The sequence below is a fragment of the Denticeps clupeoides genome, chromosome 2 (assembly GCF_900700375.1).
Source record: "Denticeps clupeoides chromosome 2, fDenClu1.1, whole genome shotgun sequence".
Lineage (NCBI taxonomy): Eukaryota > Metazoa > Chordata > Actinopteri > Clupeiformes > Denticipitidae > Denticeps > Denticeps clupeoides.
Genome location: NC_041708.1, coordinates 19,050,801 through 19,067,714, shown reverse-complemented (window position 1 = coordinate 19,067,714; position 16,914 = coordinate 19,050,801).

Genomic DNA, 16,914 nt, shown 5'->3' with positions numbered 1-16,914 from the left:
GGGAAGCCTTCAAAGAATTGCAATGACCTTGTTTATTTGACTATATTAATTATTAGCAATGTATTTAAACAGAGGCATGGCATAGTAGAAGAATGAACAGTTTCTATTTTTTTTAACACAGGTAGATTACTATTGCAGTTACACATAATTATACTGTATTTAAAAATGGTGCCAATGTTACAGGAAATTCCTAATTAAATGAAAAAAGAAAGAGATAGACGAAAAGACTGAAAACAGGGAGCCAAGCTTCAGAGCCAGGACCTGGACAAATGGGGGAGGGGGAAGTGAGAAAGGACCAGAAGTTGGAGGAGAACCCCAAGCCCCTGATGGAGGAGGAAAAGAAGAGGCTGCAGCCTTCAAGAGAAACATTTTTATATTTGGCACTTGACTTCAAAAAAGGTTGCCACAGACCAATCACAGCTTGAAAATTTAGACCTCCCACTTAACAGGTCTAGAACTTTGAATTGTCAGGGGCTGGGATCCAAATTATTGTAACCAATAAGACCAACATGGGTCATAAAACACTTAAAGTGCAGAAATGTTTACTCACTCTCACTATCCAGAGCCACTGACCAGAGTACATCCCAGGACATTGGGCAGGGACTTGCTCAGGGTGAAAGTGAGCCCACTGAAGAGCGTATACATCCTTCACACACCATTCACTCACACGCTCAGACATATGGCCAATTTAGAGTCACCATTCCGTATAGTGTACATGCCTTTGGGCAGCAGGAGGAAACCCAGGGAAACTGAAGGAAAGGCATGAGGCCACAATGCTAATCAGAACCCAAATCAGAATCAGAATCTTATTTATTGGACAAGTATGTGAGCAAATACATAAAAGGAATTTGGTTTCATTTGATGGTGTCTCTCAAACATGTTACATAAAGTGAAGTCTGAAATGTCCAATCATGCTGAAATGATTCACCAGCCCGGTTGAATCAACACTGAACTCACAGTCCACTAGTTCCACTGGAAAGGCGGTGAAATTCTTCAGCCTACAGTTTCTCTACTCCGCATAAAAGACGTGTAGTGGATGAGCAGCACTCCAGACAGACACGAGAGCCATCAGGGATCCTTACAGGAGTTCGTGCTGATATAATCGGCTCTGTCAGTATCCTGTCATGCCTCCACTGGAGTTGGGAGTGAGCTGAAGCCGACGAGGTCTACAGCTCAGAGCATTTGGGTGAAGAGAATGAAGATCTATGGCAGCTCATTGCAGACTAGAGCAGTCAGCAATGTTACTTAACAAAATGCACAGTTCTGTTCTCTGGATAACCATTCATGAACAACAAATTACAGGTTCTTTACAAGGTCACGTGGCTCTATGTATTACGAAATACATCAGTTATGATGCTATTGAAACTGAGGACTGTACCATGTACCAGAGGACATGTTTGATGTCAATTTAGTGTCACCTGGCTTATAGTCATCACCACTGATTGATTTCAAACTAAAATGTAACAGGACACAATGAAGATGGATTATGACCCAACGTTACTTTTGGTGTTCTGGATGTATTCCTAGTGCCTGTCTGTTTCCTGTGTTCGTCCTCTTCTTCTCTCGTTTTTCTTTATCTAAATGAACATAACGCTCAATAATTTCATTTTAATGACCTGTAATATGCAGTAATAGCTGTTCTCCACATTTCACATTTTCTGAAGCAGGGCAAGCCAGCTACAGAGTGCATTTCTTATAATTATGGCCATGGTTTGCAGAAAAGAGGGATGTCATTTCCTCATAAAGCATTCCATCGTCTCCTAATGTTGATAATTATAGGAATCGTAAGAACTATTTTCTTTTAGTGGGGAATTATTCTCTCTATGCTATGAAAGAGAACATCTTGCAGGCGACTGGATGGCGCCAACTTAATACTGAACACTATATGTGCAGTCCCTGTATCAAAGGCACGTTAAATTAAGATTAAGGGTTAAATTAGGGTTTCATGTTAAGAACAATGTCCATAGACATTTTATTCATTCTGCTGGAGCAGACAATCATATTTATGGACAAACAAACATAATTTTAAAACTTCCTATGATTATATAATGAAGCAATGGTAATAATGCTATATCCAAACCATACCCGTTTCATAAAAATACATTACAGCAGAGATTGCAATACAGGCCTCATCAAGAAGCTGTGATGACCATCAGTCAAACTAAAGTACATCTACATGTGTGCAAAAGTTGTATGGAAAAGCTGTAAGATGTGAACTGGAATTAGATTATTTATAGAGCATATTTGTGAATCCAGAATCACACTTTTACAGTAATACAGTACAGTATTGTACAGTATTGTTTATGGTATTACTTTTGTTCTGTGGGGACAATAGTGGACAAGGTTTGGGAGATAGATCTACATCCTTTAAAAGTTTTAGGTTACCTCATTTAAATTGGCTACCTGTCCCACATTGTCCCCCATAGACGTACAGCTCATCCCAACTGCATATAGTCTGCATACGGTTACTCTTCTCCTAAACCAGGCCTCATCTGTGCCTCAGAGGCATGGTGTCTCATCTGTGTGCCACAATTAAAACCACTGGTGGTCTTCCTCAAGGTCACCGGCAAAGGGAGCACACTTAGTGGAACAAATTGAGACAATAATAAGAGTGGGCATTTCTTTCTTTATTTCTTTAATGGGTTTGCCCTCCATTAGCCTAGTGAATTAAGACAGATAATGTCTCCATATGCCCCCCATGCAACCAGCTACAAAAGAGGCACTTTTCTGAAGATTTAAGAACAACACCTTTGTCATTTATTCAAAAGAAAGTGGGTTGAAGATTATTTTGCAGACCCCATGGAGGGGAAGGCAACAACAGGCAAATAAATCACCAAGAGACCTTTTAAAATGCATTATTCATTCCCCTTCTATCCCTCTCTCCGGTTCACTGCGGAGTAGAATGAGGCAAAGCCTATAAAAAAATTCCGATTCCATCAAGCCAGAGTTAGCATGTGTCAGAATGGGAGGTGAGGCATCGCGGCTTGCTGAGCTAATTGAAATTCATTAGGATTAGTGACCTGTGTCCATGCATGAGGTATGAGCACCACATGGTCTGACTGGGACATGGGTCAGAGATCCTTGTTCCCACTTTGTGTCTTCGTGTTTAAACCAGTGTGTTCATCCAGTGGCACCAAGGCCTTGGAGAAGAGGGTGTGTATGTTTGTGTAAGAGCGTGTCCAATGTGTTGTTGACTTTAACAAGTGACTGAGGAACAGGAACAAATTGAGGACCCTCAAACTGCAGGTGATGCAACCCCTATCATGATGCCCTATAGATGCACTGTAAAAAATGCCTGTAAATTTAACAGTAAATTCATGTAAAAAACCTACAGTAAAAAAACTTAAATTATCTAACTGTATTTTATTGTGTAAATTACATTTTTGTACCGTATAAATTAACATATATTACTATTGAATTAACTGTTTTGGCCAGTATTCAGATCATTAACAAGCTCCTCCCGTGGAGTTCTGGGCTGATCCCTCACCTTTCTCATGATCGTCCTCGCCCCATGAGGCAAGATACTGCATGGAGCTCCAGACTGAGGGCAATTGATGGTCATTTTATATTTCTTCCATTTCCGAATAATCGCACGAACAGTTGTTGCCTTCTCACCAAGCTTCTTGCTGATGGTCTTGTAACCCATTCCAGCCTCGTGCAGGTCTACAGTCTCGTCCCTGATGTCCTCTTGACAGCTCTTTGGTCTTGCCCATGGTGTTGGAGAGGTTGGAATGGAAGAAACTGATTCTGTGGACAGGTGCGTTCTATACACATAACGAGTTGAGATCAGGAGTATCTGTAATTGATAGATTGATTGTAATCTGTGTGCATTATGGGAGCCAGAAGTCTAGCTCCAATACATATTTGGGATCAAATACATATTTCACTCAATGACATGCAAATCAATTTTTAACTTTTATGTAACATGTTTTTTCTTGATTTTTGGTTGATATTCTCTCTTCATTAAAAATGAAACTACATCATAAATTAGAGACTGTTCATTTTTTTGTAAGTCAGCAAACTTACAAATTCAGCAGCAGATCAAATAAGTATGTCCCCCACTGTATGTAGACATGACATTAAAAATTCTTCAAACTAAATTCACCATTAAACTAACCAAGTTGTAAAAATCTGCTCTTCATTTCCAATTGTTATTTTGTACTGCTTGAAATTACTTCAATCTGTATGGCATATCAACAATTAAACTCAAGACTATACAAATATTATACTTCTTTTGTGTCTTTTCTAGTGTCTCTCTTTCGTTGCTCATTTTCTGACTTGAACATATTTATAAAACCAAATAACTAGAATCTTTTTTTTCATCGCATTTGTCAATTTGTTAATATTGTGTTTTTCCAAGTTGTTTTTTCAACATTAATCCCGAAAAGGGAACAAAAGTCGAGGAGAGGAAAAACAAGAAGCGACTCACTGTGAACCCAAAAGTCTTGATATTGATCTCTGACCTGTCTGACCACGACTGGAGAAGACAGTCATTCTATGCACATGGACATGACTTAAGAGATGCAGTATGTCTTTTTTTTTTTTTTTTGGTTATTTAATTTAATTTGAGTGGAATTTCCTGTTTTTGAAATGTGCCAATAGCTTAGAAATGGTTTAGAAATGTGCCAGTAGTTTAGAAATTTAGAAATGTGTCAGTAGCTTAGAAATTGTTTAGTAATGTGCCAGTAGTTTAGAAATGGTTTAGAAATGTGCTAATAGTTGCCAGTTGCAACTGTTATGTGATAGTATTTAACATTTTTGCACACAGACACAAACATATACATACAACTTGTCTTATATTCATCTTCTAATATTGTGAATAAAGATTTGGTTTCTCTCCTCTTTGTAATTTTTGTAGTAGAATGTAATAGAAATGTAAAAGCAAGGTTTTTCAAATAATTGCATAATTATATTGACTTTATGGTAAATAAAACTGGCAGCTGTGGCAACCAGAACTTTACTGCAAATGTTAAGGTTATAACCATTTTTGTGATAACGGTAATGATTCTAGACAATATATTTTACAGTTAATAATTGTTTTCATTACAGAATCTAACAGCAACACTTAGCTGTTATCACTGTGTAATGTACAGTTTATAGGTGTTAAGTAAAGGGAATATAATTGTGAATATCACTGCATTTTTAGCAATTATTAAATTCAAACTTTACGGTAACTGCAGAGAAAGATTAGTTTTATATTCTGTATTTATACCATTTTTTAACTGTAAAATGTATGGTGTCTACAGTACTGTTCCGTAATCACTAAAATGTTCTCACTGTATATTTTACAGTAAGGTTCTGGATACCACAGCTGCCAGTTTTTTACCGTAAATTCAACGGATTTTTTTTACAGTGTGCCCTACACAGTCAAGTCAATGAATATTGGGACATTGATACAATTCTAATCTTTTTGGCTCTATACACCATCACAATGGATTTGAAATGAAACACCTTTCTGGTCTAGTGTCAAGAAACATACATGAGGGGACGGGGGGTGGAACTTTCTTAGCCACTTATGAAATAATAAGCAGTTTGGAGTGGTCAAGGAGTGAAGTTTGGAGTGAAGTCTCGCGATTTGGTTCCACGTCTCCTCCGACATTTGCTCTTTCATCAGCCCTGTGACAATTGAGGTGTTTCAATCAGACACATCTCTGCAAGGTAATGAAATCAAGCATTTGTAAAATGTTCTGAAGAGCTCAGTGACTCCAAGTGTGAGTAGATGCCACCTTTGCAGTAGAGATTTCATCACTGCTGAATATATTCCACTGTCAACTGTAAATTATATTTCCAGGATACAGGAAAAAGGAAGCGTTTTATGTATGTATTTCAATACAATGTATGTCAATACAATTTTATTAGCAAAGTCCGTCTTGCTGTAATGGTCAGCGTGACAACATTTTTGTCCATATAGTGTAGCTGTTGTGTAGCTGGCAAGAATCAGACATTTACAGACGTTCACTACACTCACAAGAGAATGTTTTTTTGTTTGTAACCCCAAGCTGCCCCTGAAGACCAAATTTGTAATGAAAAAGGTGCCTGCATCTGTCAGCAGCCAGGTGTATGAAGGATTTCTTTCATGAGAATGTGTGCTTATTAAAATAACAAGACAGTTATTCACAGAAGATTTGGCTAAGACAGACATTTCACCAGCTTTTCTCTCTGTGAAATTGATCTGCTTAACTTAAGATTGATTTTCTAGTTGCTGCTCGTGTTGAAGTACATTGATGAGTTTAGCTGCAATTTTGACATCTGAATAGATATGTGAGACCTGGCAATCACCATAGCAACACTCCTTTTAATAGACTTTTCTAGTTTAAAATTCTAGCCACCTGCTAAGCCTTGAGCTTGAAGTACACTGCTGCTGTGTGGTTAATATGAGCATCCTGAGGTCCTGCTGCCATAGGTGGAGCGTGGTGAGGCTGATGGAGGTGTCACCTATCACTCAGCTGGAGGGATGCCTGGGGATTTGAGTGATGAGTGCGACAGACCCTGCATGAAAAGTGAGATTTTCGAAGGCTAGCAGCAGTTGCCGTGCAAGGCCTGGATTAACGTCTGTCCATGGGAATTTGTAGGCAACCCTGAAAAGTGCCAGGAAATGGCAGGCATTGATGCAGGGTTTAAATTCCCGGTACTTTTACATACCTGAGAAGCCTGACAGTTGACTCCCAGCCCCTAGCTCTATAAGAGGCTTTCACATGAAAATGCTCTAAATTACACAAATGCAAATCAGTATAGTGGGTGGATTTTTTTTGACATAAATTTGTTATGATTAATTGCCTCACTGAAGTTAACTAATTAATAATTTTCATCCTGGAACTGTTCAGTACACTGTAAACCTTTAAGTGAATACAAATATTAGCATGAAAATGAACTGTGTACACTTATTTCTAGCATTTTGGATTCGTTAAACTTTGCTTTCTGTGTTTGTTTAAACGTACACAGTTAGCGATGTGGCATCGCATCTCCAAGATTGTGTGGGTTTAAATCCTGGCTCGGACCTTGTGTGGGCATGCTGGCATGGGGATTCTCTGGGTTTTCCAGTTTCAGCCCACTGTGCAAAGGCATGCACACTAGTTGAATTGGTGACTCTGAAGTGGACCTACTTTGATTGTGGTTGCATCCCTGAGTAGGACTAAGCAGTAATGGAAAATATTTAGGGAGTTGAGCAAACAATCTGGCTATGAAATATTTTTTTTATTCGAAAAATGTTATATTGGATTAGAACCAGAAAAGACAAAATACATGCAAAACCATTAAACAGTGACTAAAAACCATAGTTAGCAATCAGAAAAACGAAATAGATACTGTAGATAAACGAACAGTGCAATGGGGCTGAATAAAGTGTCTTTTCCCCCTCCTTCCCTTACTAAATACCCCACTCCACATAATAACGCCATGTTCAAGCAAGGTAAAGAATTAAAATGTCACGACCATGGGCTGACGGGGAAAGGAAGCACAAAGACGGGACATCTGAGCAAATGGAATTTATTGACGACCACAAAGAAAAACTAAATAAAGGAAACAAACCAAAACGAACCCGCAAGTGTTTGACGATTGCCAAGAACTGAAACAAACACAAAGGTAAGGTTCACATGTCCACATTAATGCTACCTACTGCATTAATCAGTCTACTGCCAACCAGGTCCTTATAACAGGGCTCTAACCATAAATGCCTAATCAGCAACACCTCTCCATGGTTAGAGCCCTGCTGTCAAGCTGAGTAAAGCAGGCAGTCGCCCAGTCTGCAGCCAGACGAGAGCCCGCCCCCTTCCTTACCTGCTAGACCACCACTGCCTGACCCCCCCCCCAATGTATGCAACCCCAACAATGGTGTATACATTACACATTGAAACGCTGTCTGAAATTACTATGTGCAATAAAATGTGATGCATACTTATGAATGTCAAATTAAGAAGAATAAGTTTGTTTCCGGAGTCACTGACTCAACTCAAAGCTTTTCATATTCAGTAAATATCAAGCATTTTGTATGTTTATTCCATATTGCTATATTTGCCACAAAAATTATTCTGTTATTTATAGTCTTCGTACAAAAAATAAATACCTTATAGGCCTTCTTGCTTTGTTGACCATTCTTTCCAACATGGTGGCATGATTTTTTGGTACTTATTTATGACAAATTCACACTAACTTTTTATACAGGAAATGCTGATTTTTTGGAAAAGAGCCTTGACTTGTTGTAGTAGTATTAGACTTTACCCTTTTCCACAAGCATGCAGGAGTGGAGAAATTGTGACAATTAATCAAAAGCTTGACACTCTATAAATGCAAATCCATCCATTTGCTCATTAACTCATTATGCCAGCCTTGCACGTTACCTCTCCGGACCTGGAGTGACACTTAAGCTGTATCTACAGTACAGCATGCGCAAGCCACAATATAAATGCAAATTTCATCACCACGGGCCAACTGACACACTCAAGCAGTGCAGTCGGACGTTTCCCTCTGCTAATCGAGCTTACTAAACAGTCACATTTCATGGGCCAGTCACACATTAAACTGTGCGTTTCAGGGGAGAGGGAAACTAATGAATAAAACGTCTGGATTCAATTAATAGGCTTCACCAATCGGCAAGAACTCCATGCGGGGTTGCAGCAGATCATTAAATGACCAGCTGGACTGGTGAAAGAGCTGCAAGAGGAAACAATGGGGCAACAGTATAATACTACTACTACTACTAATAATAATAAACAAACCGAACTCACGGCTTTTGCGGGTTTCTGCATCTTCTTGACACTATATAATAAAAAGGATTGTTGAAATTAACATTTAATGGGTTGTGGTTGCACAATGTAGAATGTAATTATAGAGTGATATTTGCCACTATGTGAATGGGTGAGGTAATGCCCATGTGTGCACGTAATTGATCACAAGAATGGGAAATACGCAAGTGAACACATACAAACATCTCTTAATAATCAAAAAAAATATATAGCTTGCGCTATTAAGCTTTGATTTTTAAGACCAATTATGCAATTAAATATGGTCTTTGCTGATATGACATCCATAACAGGATTGGTGTCCAAGATTCACCACTTCTCCGCCATGTTTTTGTGATTTTTCTGGGTTGACGAAAAGCCTCTGGCTGATAAAGACGTCCACACAACACACACGATGTGGAAAATGCCAAGTGAAGCTATTCCCACTGGCCTGGTTGTGCCAATCTGTTTATCTGTGGCACTCAGCACTCTTCAGGGTAGGAAGCTTTTCCCTCACAGTCACTTGTAAAACCCGTAACTGAGTCTTTTATTTGTTATATACAGTTTTATACATTCCCTGTAGAGTTTCATGTAAGTTTTCTTTTCACCACGGAAACACATTTAGCTGTGTACCCACTGCTTTATTTTTCACTTTTCTGTCAGAGAAGATTGTCTTTAAAATCACAAATAACACACTTCTGCCTGGGTGCCTATCATGGCTGCCCACTGCTCACTAAGGGTGATGGATTAAAAGCAGAGGACACGTTTCATTGTGTGCACAATGTTCTGTGCATCACAATGGCAATCACTTCACTTTCACCTCATTCCCACCTCTGTTGCCACCATGTGCACCCATCACACTTCCGTCTGCCCCCTCATATATACTTGTCTAGAACCGCCCTGCTGGTAGTGTTTCTGTGACATTAGAAGAAGTACAAAAACAAAACAAGAGTTAATTCAGCTCCTCAATGGAATATATTCCTTAAAAATATGTTGTGATGCCACAAGCTTGGCACACCTATCCAGTTATATCAGTTTGGCCCATTTCACTTTGCAGCACCTCTCAAGCTCCATCAGGTTGGATGGATGCACAGCCATTTTAAGATCTCTCCAGAGATGTTCAATTAGATTCAAGTGTGGCCTCTGGCTGCACTAGTTAAGGACATTCACCTAAGGAGTTCAAGAGAAATCTGGAGCAGGTTTTTATCCAGGATATCTCTGTACATTGCTGTAGTCGTCTTTCTCTCTCTCCTGACTAATCTCCCAGTTCCTGCAGCTGAAAAATGTCTCCACAGCAGGATGCTGCTACCACCATGCTTCACTGCAGGTATGGTATTGGCCTGGTAATGATCAGTGCCTGATTTCCTTCAAATGTGATGCCTGGCATTCACACCAAAGAGCACACATCTTTGTCCCCATCAGATCAGAGAATGGGATTCTCATGGTCTGAGAGTCCTTCGGTGTCTTTTGGCAAACTCTGGTGCTCTTATAGAGCATCCATCCCTGACTGAGGCCCTTCTCCCTTTATTTCTCGGTTTAGGTTGCATGGCCAACTCTTGTAAGAGTGGTTTAGAACTTTTTCCACTCACAGATGATGCTCATTGTGCTCATTGGGTGAGTTGTGTTGAGTTGGAACACTAGAGGATCAAAGCTAGAGGACTGCATCAACGCTAGAAGACCTGTTCATTGCTTATAAAAAACTGTATATGTTGTGTATTCGTGCCTCTTGCTTTGTCAATTACCTGACAAAACCACCAATCACAGTGTTAATCTGATAATCTGCACTATCTTCTATAAAGAAATTACAACATGCAGTCTTTTTTTCTTTATCTGTATATTTATGTAAATCCCAAACAGTCTCTCAGTGCAGGAAGCACAGGTCAAATTATTCTCACACTTTCACTCATAATTTTACCCTCAGTATGGATCTTTAACATCTAATTTTTACTCTATGTCTGCGGTTAAAATAATCACTTCATTTAGCTCTGCATCTGTGATTTTGACATGCAGTGGTGTCTTAGTTATGTGTACATTCCAGATATCAACTCTACGACAGACATCTGTCAAGATCAGCTTCCACCCTTGCATGTTTCTCTTTTGGATGGCTGCCCCAACCAACCTCTCACCAATTTTTGTTATCCGTGATATTTTATTGTCTTATGTAATTAGTAAAGCTGTGATTTTCACTGGGTCTGATGCTTGATACTGTTTCTTAAGATAAGGCATGTCAAATCCCTGTCCCACTCCCTGCCAACATCAGTACAGACATGGTGGAGGTTGGAGCAGCGCTGCTGGACATGCTCTTTCCACAATCATCCATCTTAGGTTCCCATTTTCACCCACCATTCATCCTGCTCTTAGATGAGAGTAGGAACCTCCTACCTGCCCTGAGGCAAGGGTAAGATGCAGCCATCTCTGGGCTCATTAACATCCAGAGACACATTTGTGGTAAAGTGACCTGAGCTCCTCAGGCCCAACTGAAATCCAAACCATCCAGGATCAACTGGGTGATTAAAAAATTTGTTTAACATAAAAACAGTGTAATGTGGATTGACATTTTGAATTATTCCATGTCATGTAAATATATACAATGCATGTGCACGTGCTTCAGTGCCACAGTCATACAATGATTGATGTCCCACTAAAGGTTCTAAAAATAGATCATTTTATATATGTTAGAAACTTTATGCATATTCACAAAACAGTGTATACTTTTATGTACAATTAAAGATACATTTGGTCAATAATATTACGTATCGCTGTGCTTTGCTGTGTTTAGAAAACTGAACATGAACAGTGTTACCAGAAACGTATCACAGTGCTCCTGAACTGGCAAATATTTGAAGGAATGGTCAGTAGGTGGCAATGGTGTGCAATCACTGAGTACTCTAGTCTCAATGTTATCATGGTGGGTTATGGTCACATGAATATGATCTACTGGCTCCACTCTGTGTAGTTTGCAGGTGAGCTTGATAATTATGGAAGCACTTTTGGTGCCTGGAGTAAATACTACTTGCTAGTTAGATGCATGAGGGTTCTAGTCTTTATTAAATATGAGTGCATGTACACTGCTTACAATGTTACATTGGGCTCCATCACATATGTTCCAACAAAAACAACAACACCTTAAGTGTTTCTGTATAAGTATGCTGTAGCTGCTATTCCTTTTTTAAGCACCAGGTTGCCTGGTACCTTTCATGGATGCCCACTGCTCACTAAGATGATGGTTTTAAAGCATAGGACACATTTTGTTGTGTGCATCGTGTGCTGTGCATCATAATGACAATCACTTTATTTTCATATCAGATCAGATATTCTACTGTTGTACTGTGGATCACATTCTTAGATAACACCAGAAACTCACAAAATGCTTCTCCTTAACCATGTATTAAAGCCTTTGCCGCTGATTAACACCATTATTTATGGTGTTATAATACCATTATTTCAACTTTGGATATACAGTACAGGCCAAAAGACATACCTTCTCATTCAATGTGTTTTCTTTTCTGAAGGCATCAATACTATGAATGAACACATGTGGAGTTATGTACTTAACAACAAAAGGTGAAATAACTGAAAACATGTTTTATATTCTAGTTTCTTCAAAACAGCTGCCCTTTGCTTTGTCTGCCTTGCAGACTCTTGGCATTCTCTCGATGAGCTTCAAGAGGTAGTCACCTGGTTTTCCAACAATCTTGAAGGAGTTCCCAGAGGTGTTTAGCCCTTGTTGGCCCCTTTACTGTCACTCTGTGGTCCAGCTCACCCCAAACAATGTTGATTGGGTTCAGGTCCAGTGACTGTGGAGGCCAGGTCTTCACTTTGTTAAGTACATAACTCCACATGTGTTCATTCATAGTTTTGATGCCCTCAGTGAGAATCTACCAATGTAAATGGTCATGAAAACAATAATAAAAAATATTAAATGAGAATGTGTGTCCAAACCTTTGGCCTGTACTGTACAAATAATTCATAATTAATTATTATTATACTTTAGTGCGAACCATAAACTCTTAATTCTCAAGCAGATACCATTTAGTCCTCCAGTGCCTTAATATTTGCAAAGCTGTTCCTGAAAGGCCTCATTTAATTTAAGATTCAAGAGAGGTTTATTGTCAGTACAGCAGTATACACAGTACACCGTGTATTGAAATGCTGTTTCACACACCATAGTACAATCGTAAAAGTATATATACACACTAAACTAAACTATACTAACTTAAATTCTGCACAGGACTCAGAGAAAGATAGGAAAAATAACTTTTCTGTACACTGAACAAGGACAAAGAGGACAACATCATGTAAGATGCTTGTAAGAGGATATGCTGTGTATTTCAAACAGGACACACAAGACAGGACAAACGTGCAGAATGAGCAGAAAGTTCGAAGGTGCTTAATGTGTATTGTTATTGAGTTTTTGGTGATGGCGGCACATTGAGAGCTCTGACTGCTTGGCGGAAGATGCTCTTGCAGTGTCTGGCAGCTACGGTTCTGATGCAGCGGAACCGTCAGCCAGATGATAGGAGGGAGAGCAGGGCATGTAAGGGGTGTTGTGAGTCCTTCATAATGGTGTGAGCAACATGATCTTCATAATGTTGATATTCATGATCAACACAACTGCAATAAACAGGTAGCTAGACTCTATAGACCTGTCAAAATGCTAGGTACTACACCCGGTACTGACAACATTATGATTTAGAAGAACCATTTCAAAAAGTATTTAAGAAGATGGAAAATACTACTTTAGCACAAGGGAGGGGGGTCTGGATGAAATACAGGAACAAAGTGGAGCTTCAAAAGAGGTTTCTAAACGTCTACTCCAAACTGGAGAAAATTATATTTGTAAAAAATGGAAATCAATTCTGAATTTATTCTCCTGTCTTGGAGAAAATCCAAGATAGGCCCATTCAAAGTTTGTTTCCGCCTGTTGAGAGAAAAAAGCAAGCACACTCATTTTTTCTACAGAAGCGAACTGACAGGTAAGACATGCATTTGTTATAGATTTGTTTATTCCATTTGTTTGATGCTAATGTCAATACAACTTTCACAAATTTTTACCTGCACAGTAGCAAACAGAATGCAAAGTGTGCAGTGTTTAACAAAATTACCCAATGGACCCTGAGGCAGAAAATCAAATGTTGTATTTCAGCTATCAGTGGATAAAAACAACTATGGGGTCTGGAGCTGAATGAGTGAATCAATGTTCACAACCAGACTCAGATCATTCCAAAAGATCTCAAGAATATTAGTTGTACATCTCCCCCCCCCGCCTGAAAAGCTTCACAAATAGATTGAAGATGTATTGCCAGATACATATATCATATTTAATTATAATTTGACAAACATTTAGCAATGATGCAAGAAAAAGCATTCACTTGTGTATTTTTTTTAAATGCACCCTTTCTTCACTTTATCATTTGGATTAGTTATGTACAAGAGTACATGCATAAAGAAGTATTTTAAAATGATTGTGAAGACCAAGTCATGTGCGACAAAAGTTATTAAAACGTGCACACTTCTAAAGAAGCATTAATTCAAACCCATTCAACATCATACAATAAAACATGCAACATTTGATGCACCATATTTTTCTGCTGGCGAAAAAAGTGCCCTGCATGTACTGGAATGGAGTGTACATGGTAGATTCCACATGTATAACATACACAAACCTACCTGACCAGACACATAATGCAGAAATGTTCCATCTGTTTTTACTGTCACCGAATACTAATATATATTTCAGAGAGAGAGAGAGAGAGAGAGAGAGAGAGAGAGAGAGAGAGAGAGAGAGATTTTTCCTATATGTGCTTTTGAGAATAGAAGCAGAAAGCTGTAAGCTGCTGCTACTTCAGATAATGTCACTTAACAGTTATGGAATGAAAGGTGTGTTTGTGCATGTGTGTGTGCTCACAAACACCGCACTGAAAAGGTCAGACCAAGTAGATAATCCACCTTGACAGTTCATCCCTGCCTTGTTTTGTTTTAAAAAATAAAGATGAAGGTTTTTTAAGTATCATCTGCCCCTAAACATACGCCGACGTAATGTCTCACACGCTTGCGCACACACACACACACACACACACACACACACACACACACACACACACACACTTCAGCACTTAGTATGCTATGGGCATCTTGCAGAGCATTGCATCCTGCACATTCTGCTTTTGATCAGCTTCCATCGCCAATCTGCCTGCAAACCGCAGGACAGAAAAGCAGCAGAAAGAGGCACAAGAAACATCGAGGCAGGGGACATGGAGCAGGAACACACACAAAACACTCTCATATCTAGAGAACAAAGCGTACTCCATCTCACACCTACAGCTTCACACAGCCAGGTTCCTCCTGTAGCCATTTCTTTCTGGGTCGGAGACAGAGGAGGTCCGGCTGTGAGTCAGGCGTGTTCTTTCAAAAGAGGGATTTCGGCTGATTTTAAAATCTCATCTGACCCTTCATGTTCCTGCACCAGAATGGAAGATGAGGGGATGCTGCTCCTTCAACATTAGGCCAATTAAGGACAAAGAAAAAGACACATACATGTCCTCTGTGGCTTTTCTGTCGGTGTCCTGAAAGGCTATTTAGAGACAAGCGCTGGCTGCTGGCTACCATCTGGGAGTGCTGAAACTTGAATGAAATTTAATACCTCATCTGGTTTATTGGGTCATTCTTGGGTTATTCCATATCCTTAGGTGCTTCAAAATTTTTAACCCTGAATATTTGGGTTGAATTGGATAATGAATTGGATTAGCTGGGATTGTAAGGGGAAAAAAGTAACCATCCATTATTCCATGCACCCATTTCAGACCCATGGGGCTCTGTGGTGAATTTTGTCCAAGAATGTCTGTTCTAAAATGACACAACTTCTACATTACAAAGCCAGTGCTGTTCTACAGCTGCATGGTGTTGAAGATCGGGCTGCAGTCCTTGAGGCATGCACATGATCCACATCTCGATTCAATAATTGTTCCCACGAGAGACAAATGGAGGCAGAGGAGACCAAATGGGAAGAGAAAGAAGGAAGAGATCAAGAAAGCTTTGGAACTGAGTGCAGTGGGAGACAAATTCCCCGAGCTCTTCAGAGGCGACCCATTTCTCCTGACTCACTCCAGAAGAGAAGACACTGTCTGCGTTTGATTTAATGCCATGCTGTCATCTCCAGAGATGATGACCAGCCATTTGAAAGCTGAATGAAATCCCTGGTGAGCCTTGGCTGCCCTTAGAACACGACAGGCCGGGATCTCTGGTACATGCTCAGAATAAGCACTGCTGAATTGTTTATCTTTGCCATCAAATGCAATAAATAAATAAAGAAAATGAAATAAACCGACATGAACACTGTGGCTTTCCCCTATTAGAATGAAGCCATTTGGATGAGAGTAAATGTCATGTACCTTCACGCATTTGGTTGCTCCACATTCCATTTCAATCCCAGCTGCAAAATTCCTGGTGTATTTTCGATAGTGCTTTCCATTTAACAGATTAACATTTAATAAAACTAATTTACAAACACATGAAACAAACTCACAAGCAGTGAATTAAAATGAAGAAGGTAGGAAGTGTGTGTCGTATCAATGTTGCTAATGTTTCATGTTAGTTTTATGAAATGTAAATTAGATTTTTAACAACCATAAAAACATATGTGATGTGTCATTAGTGAACACTTACCTTTTACTATGGATTAGTTTCCTTGTGGGCCTTGAATTGTGGTGGATCAGAGCACAACATGACACTTATGAACTAATTCATCCCAGGGGAAAAAAAAAAAAAAAAGTTCTGATCTGCAAGTAGGCTCCAGGCTCATTCAGGGCAATTGCGGCATCCTTGAGCAGTGTGTGGGGACGGTACATTGCTGAAGGGGGCCTAAGTGGCCCCTCCCAAAACCCAAATTGGGATTTGAACACACAACCCTTTGGTTCCGAGTCACTTTCCTATACCCAGTAGGCAACTGCTGTCCGTTTGCACTGCCAGGTACCAGAAACATATGTAACATTTTCTGGATGATTGCATGTACATTGGTTCTATGTGAAAAATGTGGGCAGATGGTCATATAACAATGAACCAGTGTGAATTCGGGAATAAACCAACTTCCGGACACAACAATGGCTGAACTCACAAAAACAAACATTGCTTGTGCTCTCTCTGTTGCCACGTGTTGGTGGATGTCAGTTGGGTCCACAAAAATATAAATTCCATGTAA